Source organism: Triticum dicoccoides, chromosome 4A (genome assembly GCF_002162155.2).
Source record: "Triticum dicoccoides isolate Atlit2015 ecotype Zavitan chromosome 4A, WEW_v2.0, whole genome shotgun sequence".
NCBI classification, from domain to species: Eukaryota; Viridiplantae; Streptophyta; class Magnoliopsida; order Poales; family Poaceae; genus Triticum; species Triticum dicoccoides.
The window spans coordinates 735,981,996-735,994,275 of record NC_041386.1 but is presented as its reverse complement, the minus strand read 5'-3'; the positions used below and the strand labels follow the sequence as shown (position 1 = coordinate 735,994,275).

Genomic DNA, 12,280 nt, shown 5'->3' with positions numbered 1-12,280 from the left:
GGATCCACAACACTGAGTTTGGAGAGATAAAATCCATGTTGCGCTCTAGTCTGGGCCTTCGTGAAGAAGTCCGCCAACTACACGCACAAAGAAAGCATCAACACCAATTAATATGCTTGGTAAGCTCATGCTTCAGAGGTTCCCGTGTGTAACAGACACGCCAAAGTCCTCTAGTAACCATCATAACCAAGTCACCTCTGTCGTCCAAATAGCCATAGCTCGCAACTCAGCCTCTCACACGAACGGGCAACTGCAGTTTGTTTCATCGTCTTCCAGGCAATGAGAGAACCACCAAGAAAAACATAGTACGCGGAAAGAGAACAATGATCACGTAGCATCCGAATAGGCCTGGAGCTGTAATGAGCTGGAACAGTGAAAGAAGAGATGGTGATAGATCGTTTCACAAACTGGCTCAGTATATGGACACGATAGGAAATATCTGGGCGAGTGACAGTGAGATAGACAAGACTCCGACATTGAGCTCCATAGGAGTCTCAACAGTATGCTCATTACTAAGAGCCACACGAAAAGAAGATCCTCGATGTATTTTTCTCGGGAAATAAGAAACCCATTAGGCCACATTTGGTTCACGGTTTCCTGGTGGGATACCCGCTGTTTCCCCGGGCCGGAGAGCTGCGGGCCGAGTTGGCCCAGGGAAATCGAGTTGGTCATTTGGACTGCATCGTTCTCGGGGTAACCCTGCCCGACCCACGTCCTTTCCACGGGGAGAAACCCCACGGCTCAAGCAAGACGAGAGAACGACAGTGCCGTCGACCAAGATCCAGTGCCCTTGACCGCCCCCGATCTCCTTCGCCGGCGACAGAAGCGACGCCCCCGACCTCCTCCCTCCAGTGTTGAGGATCCAAGCTCCGCCCCTCCAGCGACGGGGACGGACCGCGGCCGTCACCGTTCTCCTTCCCTGGATCTCCCCTCTGACGACGGCGACGATGATCGTTTCGTGAACGTATTCACCTCATCTGATCAAGGGTTAGCCCCCTCGACCTTCAACCTCCACCAGTCCACCACCACCTCGTCATGTTTCTCCGGTTCATTTCTAGTGAGTGGTGGCTCCAGATCCACAAACGTGAGCATCACCTCTTTCCTTTTATCAGCTTGTTGAAAAATTGGGATTGCTCCCCACCACTGTTACATCGCCGGTAAGGATAACCCCCTCCTCTCCCCTAGACGTTAATGCTATATCATGGATCTTGCAACGAACGCTCTGTAATATTTGGCACTATTCTTGATTGAGTTCTAGTTCCTATCAAGAAAGAAAAAGATGTAGAAAATGACATGACTGCACTCAATTATTATTACCCAGGAGTCATCTGCAATTATAATTCACTAGCTAGTGCACCGATAAAGAAGAAACGTGTAAGCTCTTTCATTATTTGGGTTTAATACAACTTTGGGCTCTAATTTATGCCTTGATACAACTAAGTTCAGACCAGAATCACTACAACTCAATTCAGATCAGAACTGCATTGCTAGTATATCCAGTGGTGTTGAATTGTGAGGAACCAACCTGTATTGTAAAAATACCAAATCTTGATTAGAGCATGCAGGTTGATGCTATTTTTCAAATATCTTACTAAGGTTGCTACCCCTTTTTATATCTGTATGCAAGTTTGATTATTGGTCATGTAGCTCTGGGATGTATCTTCCAAATTTTGATTATTTGAGATAATCTTCAGTCCAACCAAATAATCTTGTGAGCGGCTGATCCAGTCTTCTAGTTTGATTTCTTTGATTTTGTTCAGTTCATCAAAGGTGATAGTTTCCTTGTACAGGGAAGCCACTAAAGAAGCTTGCTCTGTTTCGTGTGTATGTGTTCTGCATTTTCAGACTTCAACCGATTAAGTCGCTCTTGTTTTGTTAGTTTTGGTAGAGAAGCTAAACCAAACATGATTTTGCAATGGGCTTAAAGACTTGATCCTCACTCATATTTCCGACTTGATTATTAACCTAATATAGCTTTATTAAATAAATGGTCCAAAGGACAGTGCAGCTTGCACTGAAGATTGAGACAAACAATGTTAAGAAAAAGATTGGCGGTGGCGGTGTGTTTCTTGAGAAATGAGTAAAATACCTATAGAAAATATCTAGAGGTGTTGGCGGTGCTGATGTGCTATTGAGATTCCCTTCTAACTTATGCCCCACAAAAAAAATATAGCTTCTTCCAAAATATATAGTCAAGGTTTGTCATAATAATAATATAATGTATATATATGCTCCTCGTGATCATTATCACATAGTAGCAGTAGTAATATCATGTTCATCTTGTTATATGTTTGTTGTTCTGCTCTGCTGACCAAATGCCTCCCAATCTTTTCTTCTTCTTTGACTGTAAGTTTATCCCAGATTGCGTCATTTTCCTTACCTATGGAAATGAAATTGAACTTGTTGCTCGAGTGCTTGACTAATTTGGAGCTGATTGGTTTTCTTATAGCCAACTGTAGGAGAGGTACAATCTCATGCATGTGCAGGTACTACTTCCTGTTAATCCCTTTATTGGAGATGCATGTTCTGTTACCACTACAACAGATTAAAGGTCGTACATAGTATCAATGTTTTCTTGTCAGTCTTTATAAAGTATAATTCTACATTCTGCACTGGAAAAACCTACCTTGCCTATTGTGCCAAAAAGTCTGCCTAGTGATGCTTTATTTACTAACTTACATGAGTCCATTATCACCATTTGGTTTATGTTAATTAATATGCAGTTACAGCTCTAATCTAAAAAGGTTGGGTTTAACAGTAGGTAGATCAGTGATGTCCATAACCAATTGGACCTTTCCATGCTTGATTTATCTTGTGTAGATGATATGTGTGCCTTCCTTTTCATATAGTAGAGACATAGAGGTTTCAGCTTTGTGTAGGATTTTTTTTTCATGTTTTTGAAGTGAAATTGTTCAATGATTATGTTATTAAGAAGTGAAAAAAATCATGCTTATAAAAATCATGATTATTTTTTCTCTACAGGTTCCTTGCTGCAAGCCGATGGAAATATTCGAGAAGTTGATGATCGAAGTTTCCAAGTTTAGTATGGAGAATTTACGTAGCTGACTTTTAAAAAACTAGAAAAAGTATTGCATCTTTTTTGGACTTGTAACTATAATTACCATTTTCACTTTTGAAGCATGATCAACATACTATGCTTGTTCTTGATGACACATAATTTGTTTGATGTGACAAGTAAGACTGATACACATGTGTTGATGTGAGTTGAATGTTTTGTTGTTTGTTTGAAGTATCTGTGCATTCTGATTATCCTCCGAATTTCTATATTAATTTTTATTCTCAATTTTCCTCAAATTCTGAGAAATTTGGCAGTTTATATTCTGGGATTGGCATTATTATTAAAAAAATGGAGTTACTTGTGGTCAGTTTTGATTATACTGGTTCATTTTCAAATTTTGCAAATTCCCTCCCTTTTTCCTTGGTGCCCAAACAGTAGGGGGTGATTTCCCGTGGTAGTCCTCGGGGTTCCCTGATGAGTAGGGAAAACCCCCGTGGGGGTCTACTTCCAGGGATTTATTATCCCCGCCAACCAAAGGAGGCCTTAGAGGTAGAGGAAACCTCAATCCCAAGAAAATAACAAAGAGGGCCAATATCAGACATAATAACTACTCATTGAGACGGACCTTGACAAAGGCAATGTACTCAGAATCATCGCCAGTGATGATCATGTCATCAACATATAGAAGAAGAGCGAGACACGAATAGAAAGATAGACAAAGAGCGCTAGATCATGAGCACTGGGCGAAAACCCAACTGTAGTCACCACAAAGGCAAAACGATCAAACCAAGCACGAGGAGCTTCCTTAAGGCCATAGAGAGAGCGAAGAAGACGATAGTCCATGCCATCAGGAACAGAATACCCAGGTGGTGGTTGCATATAAACCTCGTCACGCACCTCACCATTAAGAAAGGCATTCTTGAGGTCAAGCTGATACACAAACCAATGGCAAACAAAGGGCACTACGAGAAGTGTGGGAATATTAGTCATATGGGCCACATGAGCAAAAGTCTCATCGCAATCACAGCCATGCCCCTGCTAAAAACCACGAGCCACAAGACGAGCTTTATAATGCTCAAGAGAACCATCAGAGCGAGTCTTAATCTTATAGACCCACTTGCAAGTGATGGGGCAAAAACGAGGAAGAGAAACCATATCCCACATGCCGGTACGCTCAGGTGCAACAATCTCCTCTGTCATCGCAAGCTGCCATTCAAGATGAACAATAGCATCATGATAAGAGGTAGGCCCAAGTATAGCTGAAAGACCATATCAGCTAGGAGAGTAACGGTCAAGACGAGGGAAAGGCCGAGCCCAAACACCATAAGTAAGCTGGAATGAGGAAGATGGGACACCAAAATTAGATGGCACATCAGTGGACTTGTCCACAACACGTGGACAATAAGTGTAATGGAAAGGAAAAGAAGGAAGAGGGGGAATCACCGAAGGTGATGGAGATGGAGATAGGGAAGACATCAGAGAAAGGTGGAGACGAGAGGAAGGCATCGATGATGAAGGTGGAAACACATGCTGCAAGTGGGAAAAGAAACCGTGGATGAGGATGGTGTCAGAACAGCAATAGCGAAATGAAAGTAGAAATATGGACACGGAGGGAGGTGAATCAGGAAACGCGAGGAAAGATATGTCCTCCACAAAAGGTAGAGGAGGATGGACGGGGGTAGAAAGTATGAAACTCATCAAAGGTCACACCCCGGGAAATACGCATCCGATGACCGAAAGGATTCCAATACCGATAACCCTTATGCTCATCATTGTATCCTAGAAAAATGCACTCAACAAACTGAGCGATCAGTTTGGTGCATTAACGTGGGGCAAGAAGAATATATCAAACACAACCAAACAAACGAAGCACCCAATAATCAAGAGAATGATCAGAAAGACACTCGAAAGGAATACCATCCTGCAGAGTAGTAGATGGCTGAATGTTGATAATATAGTGGAAGTATAAATGGCCTCAACACAAAAGTGAGGCGGAAGAGAGGCAGCGAGCATCATCGCACATGTCATCTCAAGAAGGTGACGGTGCTTGAGCTCAGCCACACCATTCTGAGCATGAGCACCAGGACAAGAGAACTAGGGAAGAGTACCCTCTTCAGCTAGAAATCCTTGCAATGCACGAGATATACTCGCCAGTAGAATCTGCGCTAAAACACGAATATGAGTGGAGAATTGGGTATGAACCATGGCAGCAAATTTTTTGTATATAGATAAGACCTCACTACCAGAAGACATGAAATAAATCCAAGTGTAGCGAGTAAAATCGGCTATAAAGAGAATATAGTAGCGATGACCCCATTTCTAAGTGAAAGGAGCTGGCCCCCAAACATCTGAGTGAACAAGATCAAAAGGACGCTCGGACACTGACTCATTGTGAGGATAGGATAGCTGAATCTGCTTACCAAGCCTACAAACTAGACAATCCAACGAAACATTACCGGAGACAGGCCCTAGAACACCATGATGAACTAAAGATTAGATAAAAGAACCACATAAATGGCCAAGATGATGATGCCAATGCTGAAAAGAGCTAGCAGATGCGGTAACAGGGCGCGCGAGACTGCCAACGGTGGCATCGGAGGGAAGACGAAGCTAGTCAAGCTCCCAGAGACCATCGTGACGTCGGGGGCCAACACCAAGCAGAGCGCCTCTACGACGATCCTGAACAGAACACGAATGAAAGTCAAGATTGACCCTACAACTAGAGTCAACAATGTGACTACCTAAAAAGAGTTGCATGCTAAGTTGACGAACGTGAGCAACAGATGGAACATGAAAGGAAGATGTATTAAGAGTGCCTCGACTAGCGATAGGTAGAGGAGTACCATCAGCAGTAAGAACATGAACAGGAGACACGATGGGTCAAACAAAGGTCAAAGTAGAAGAATTATAAGTCATATGAAAAGATGCTCCAGTATCAAAAATCCATGGGGATGTACCTCAATGCAGGGGCGGAGCCAGGATTTGAACATGAGGGGGGCGAAAAGCCGACATTCACAAAAGTCATGAATCATCACAATATTTTAACTCTCACGATAGCGTCGATGAGAAATCATAAAAATATTTGTTTGGTACTACAAAACAATGCTACAGTCCTATTAACTTAAACTAAGCTCTACGACCACCAACATTGAACAAATTGATAATGTGAACTTTGGTATGTTCCTTACTATTATAGACAATCATGCCATGTCGTAGAAAATCATTTTCATTTTGTTTCAAAAAACGTGCCTTGACTAGATGAAAACGTTAGTTTGGTTGTCGCGGCCGACGCTAGAAGATTTATGACCAACCACAGTAATCTATCAGCGATTTAGTACGGAGTAGTTTTACTTGTCTATAATTATCAAACGGTCAAATCGGCAAGTGAAAACCAGATTTTTTTGGTCTAGATGGTTTCCAAACATCCAGCTACAAATGGGTAGGTTGATACTCTAGTTGAGTCCGTTCTTACTTGAAAAAACTACATGGTAAGAAAAATCCACCATGGTTCATGAATTAGACACATCAAATAAGTCATATTTTTCTAGAATACGCACAAGCGTGCTTATCATTTATTAAAGAGGACAAAGGTCACATCAAATAAGTCATGCCGTGAAAAATGCACAAGATCACAATTCATGAAAACAGAATAATACCTGTAGTGTTACCTGCTGCCAATATATTCAATCCTGACCATCTGGCTAGCAACCTCTTGCTGAATCTGATGATCTAATCCGCATGCATCTAGTCGATCGTATACGGACAGCGGACTGTATAGTGTAGACTAGTGGATGGAGTCGTCGTCGTGGCGAAACGCCCTGGCCAGACACGCACATCAGCGGATGGCACGAGCGGCGGCCGGCGACAGCGACAAATGCCCTAAGCAGTTCCAGGAGAATAGATCAACCGACTGGATCGATTACATGGTCTGTAGGCCAAACAATAGCCAGTCACGCACATACCTATGGGCTATTGGGCTTTGGTCCGTGTAGCTGGTTCAATGAATAATTTCTATATGGGCTAACGATGCAATTAGTTGCGGCCATTAGCATGCAACATATAGTACACAGCCTGCTAACATTTGTTGAGGGGGGCGAGCGATTGGCAGGGGTCTAGCCCCTGCTCGCCCCCCCTTGTCTCCGCCCCTGCCTCAATGAGGAGATGGCAGTCTCTCGGTGCCAGAAAAGTCAGTGGTAGAACGTGCAGATCCTGCCGGTGCAGAAGCCCAAGCGTCAAGTAGACACCGGAGTTGTGGAATCTCATGCGTAGACAATGACACAACGGAAGAGGTTGAGGTAGAAATACTCGTAGACAAATAGAGGACACCACCACCCATGAAAGCCGTGTGTAGAGTCGACGGAGAGCAGTAAGTCGACGTAGACAGACCACCACCACGTACGAACGCCGCCATAGGAGTTGATGTAGAGTGGCCATCATCACGTCCAGAAGCCATCAATTGAGTCGACATTGAGCGGCCATAGTCGCGTGCAGAAGGCGCGCGCGAGAGGAGTCAACATTGAGGCACCGTCGCACGCGGAAGCCGCGAGAGCATGTGCGGAAGTCGCCTCAGGAGACGATGACAAAGAAGGATGAGAACCAAGTACGGAGGAAAGGCACATGTGCGAGGTCGGGTCAGTGTATGGAACACCGTCAAAATTCACTGAAGAGCGGGCGAGAGACACCATGGTAGATGCTTTTTTTGGGGGCAATAACAGAACTAACAAGCCAGTCCTCAGGCAGCCGAACCGCACGGCGGCCCACGAGCATCCTGAGGAGCGATGGCAGCCAGGGCGTCATGGCCAAGTCAGAGAAGATCGGACGAGAAGTTCAGCCGTCCTCAAAGAAGACAGCGGCAGCAGTAGTACTAGGTGGATCCAGCACGAGTTGCAATCGTGCTGAAAAAAGAACCAATAGGAATAGCAACATAATATTATCTGGAGACCAAAGCCAGGTGGGAGGCCAACAGCCAATATATACAAGACCAAAGGCCAACGTAAACATAACTCTAACACCTGTCACGCTACATGCACTCAATGTTGCGGGTCTGTGCAAGCAATGCATATTGGTTTTTTCACAACATATATCCATCGTAAAGAAGTCTGTACTCTACCACCGAGACAAGGAGTGAGAAAGCAGCATGTGGTGGCTTAGAATAGGATTTGAAATAGGAAGGGTTAGATTCAAATAGAAGCTATTAGGCAATATAATAAGGAAAGCAATGCTCGACTAAGGGTTTTGTTTAAAGGAATCAACTATTATTTCAATACTATAGATCTAATTGGGTGGACGATATTAGCTGCGTCAAACTCAAATCCTAACTTGTACCAGCTCAAAAAAAAAATCCTAACTTGTACGTACACATGTATAGAGCTAACACCCATTTGTATCTTCATGCAGAAGTTAGCTACCAACACCAGATGATAGCTAAGGTGCAAAAGAATCAAGGAAAATTTGCCCGACAAAAGAACAGATGCAAAAGAATCAAGGAAACGACTGCTACATGCTCCATCTGCGGCATGGAACCTGAGAGCAGTTTCTATGCTGTCATGACTTGCAGTAAAGCTAGAGCCTTTCACTTTGCTCTCCAAGTCTCCATGATGTTTGGGAAGTGCCGTCGGAGCAAGACCTAAAATATGCTCGGCATGACTGGGTCCTGATTTTTCTCGACCGAGTGACGGACGAAATGTGCACAAGCTTGTTCTTCCTTCGGTGGCATGCGTGGCACCTACGCTACGATATTATTTTTTACAAATAGTGAAGCTTCTATGTGATTCAATTCATTTCCTCCTCAACTACAGGAACGCCTTAAATATCAAGTCTGGCTTCAACGAGAGTGATAGGAGGTGTTAGAATAAGGTAGGTGCTTCAGTTCTTGTTGAGTGCACAGGAAGGGGGAGCTGCTCTGCCTGGGACTTAATCCACAGATGTTCATCTGCTAAAGAGGCGGAGGCAATTGCCTGCTTGGAAGGCATCCGACAGGCTGTAGCTCTGGTCCTCTGGATGCAACTACAATGACTGAAAGAGATTGTCCTGGAGTAGTAAATTTTATTGTAGATAATAGCCCCAACGGAGGTGCGACGAGCCATATTTTCGTGAGATTCAAACTTTTTATATAGGACGTAAAACTAATCAGTTTGCTACAAAATTCTACAATCAGATCTCGGACTCGGACATTTATATGTCTAGTTATTTTTAGAAAAAAATTGCATTTGAAATATTGTATTTGTTAGAATATAATTGCGTTTAAGATAGAGGTAAGAGTTAGAGATAGAATAGGTTTAACATGTACGACTTGCCCTCTACTCCAAGTCTCTCTCCTTGACAATGTATTCTATATATACCCCATATGAGGGTCGGGTCAATACAACAAAAACAACACAACATTCATCCATCCTATGTTTTTCCACATGGTATTAGAGCGTGTCCAACGACGCCGATCTTAGGACCTTCCACCACTTTCGCAACTCGCCACCCCCGGGGAGATTAATCTCTCCCGGGGGCACGGCACCCGATCAATCAAATATTAGACCGGTCACGTAGTTTTAGATCCAGTTTTCGAGTTCACAAGCAATAGATCAATTCCTTAGCTAGTTTCGATCAATTCCTTTTAGCCAGCAAATAAATCCAGTGACCTTTGAATCCGGCGAGAAAAATCCAGCAAGATGCTCGTGGTGGAGCACGCGCGGCAGGCTGCACTAGCGTGATCCAGAGGCTACCTCGTCGACGACCGGCCTCGCGACGCCAATCTACTCCGAGCAGTCCAGCGCGCATCTACGACGACATGCAGAGCCAGCAATCAGGGCGTCAGCTCCGCGGGCGTGTGCCTTCCGATCGACCCGATCTGCATCCACCCCATGGGCGATCAGCAGCCGGCCGCGTCGCATCCAATCGGACCTCCTCCCGACGCAGTACGCATCCAGTGACCGGCCTCCGGCGCATCCACACGAAGCAGTTCAGCTCGCCATCTACATGGATCTCCAGTGCGCGGGACTACAACGAGCGATCGTCTTCACCGGCCGCACGCAAGAGGTTGAACCAATCTTGATGCCTCTCAGCCGGGTGTTCTGATCACCGGAGGGATTTAACTCGCATGTTATCTCAGATGCATGTATGCAGGTACTGGCCAAGGTGGGTTCTACACGTACGTGTGGCGAAGAGCCCAAGATTTGATCGGTTCTTTAGATTAGTTTAGGCAGCAACGACGGCAACAGAGCAATGGCAGCGCGCGGTGCATGTGGCGGACACACCGTGATCAGCGAGCAAGCCTGGGCGCTGGCGGTTCAGGAGGAGCCGCATGCATAGCCGGGCGCTGGAGCAGCCGGCCGATGCAATCGCTCGGCGGCCATGGGCCAGGCAGCCTGGTGGAGCGGCGTCACGCGCCCACGCGGCCAAGCCCTCGACACCAATCGCGCCATCACCATCAACTTCGATAAGCTAAGAGATCCAGGCGCCGATCCGATCTACTTTGGCTTCCTCGACTACACCCACGTGTACGCGATACCCGGCGATGCCATGGCATCCACGGCAACAGCTGCACGAAGCTACGGCCAATTTGGGTGAAGCGATGCGAATGACGGTGACGAAGCTACGGCGATCACAACCACGGAGCCGATTCGGGTCACGGAGGCAGCCAACAGCTGACGCCGCCGTCGGGGCTCCCTGAGACCTGATCTGTTCCGGCAGCCCCTACATCACCCAGTCATGCATCGGCTGGCGCAAACTTCATCGACCCGCATGATCAGCAGCAGCAACTTCGTGCATGCGCGCCGTCAAGCATCAGCCGCTCCTGCCGTCCTGCGGCACATCTACTCCAACACGAGCGGGTGCAAGTTATGGACATGCATATTTCTAGCCATGCACTCCCGTACGCAACACATTGGTCCAGCCAGTGGCATATGCAAGCTTCAGCGACGATACACATTTTGTGCACCGTGAGTTGTGCACTCACGGCAGGCAGGGCGACGAGGTATCGGCGACCCGTGCACATCATCTGGTCCGGGCTCGCGCATCTACGCCAAGCCACCCACAAGCATCTATATCGCCGATCTGTACTGCACGGCTACACCTACACCGACGCTTCTGCATCAAGCCGAACGGCATCGAGTTGTACGACTACGTCAGGCTACAAGCCAACATACTTCTATGATGTGACAGGGCATTGACACTTGGTCGCCACGAGGGACGCCTTCAAGCGACTCATCATTGTCGACACGCCACTGCAACGCCATCACAGACACTTCATCGTCAAGGTCTTCATCAATGTGGTCTTCACCAATACCTTCATCAACACATCACCGCTGCCGCCTCATCCACAAGATGGACACCTAGCATCCTCTGACAGACTTTTCTGCAAGACGCGACCTCGACGACGGCAATGACCGCGTCATGACGACGGCATCGACCGCGTCATCCACGGCGGCACGACCGCATCGACACGGCGTCACTACAATGATGACCCTACACAGCCACACGGTTCTGGCAAAACCGATATGTACTCGATGGGCTTCCTCCGGTCTTGGCAAAACCAGTGGACTCATCGCCAACAACACCCTCTGACATCTGCAAGGTGCATCGTCAATGTCTGCAGCTCCATCATAGCGCATTTTTTTGCGCCTCCGGCTTCGTGCGGCTTCATCATCCACGACAACTACACCATCGATCATGGCTACCTCGACCACGGCTATATCGCAATGATCGGCTACCTCGACATCGACATTAATGGCTACGTCTACAGCAACTCATCGGCGACAACTCCAGTCAACAGCGTCCGCGTCATCACTAGCGTCCATGCCACTCCCGCTGTGACTGCGGGAGGAAAGAGAGGACAGACAAGGAAGGCACCGGAAGGGGACGCAGTCATCGCCCTAGGTGTTGACCCATCAGAGACGTAGTTGATGATGGCGCAGTGGAGAAGACGACGAAAGCGCAAGATTACAAACTCAGTCGCAATCGTCCGCTTCACTCCCGCTACGACTGAGGGGGAATGTTAGAATATAATTGCGTTTAAGATAGAGGTAGGAGTTAGAGATAGAATAGGTTTAACATGTACGACTTGCCCTCTACTCCAAGTCTCTCTCCTTGACAATGTATTCTATATATACCCCATATGAGGGTCGGGTCAATACAACAGAAACAACACAATATTCGTCCATCCTATATTTTTCCACAGTATTTTCTTTACATTTGAATTACCTTGGGCGACTACTTCCTTCATGTTCAAAACAGCTACCTAGATAGGCCATTAACATGATCCATTCTACC

General features: G+C 46.2%; 1 pseudogene; it reads right to left on the bottom strand.

Annotated features, from left to right (window-relative positions):
• Positions 1 to 12,280, bottom strand: part of LOC119284340 — a 34,522-nt pseudogene that overhangs the window by 20,246 nt on the left and 1,996 nt on the right.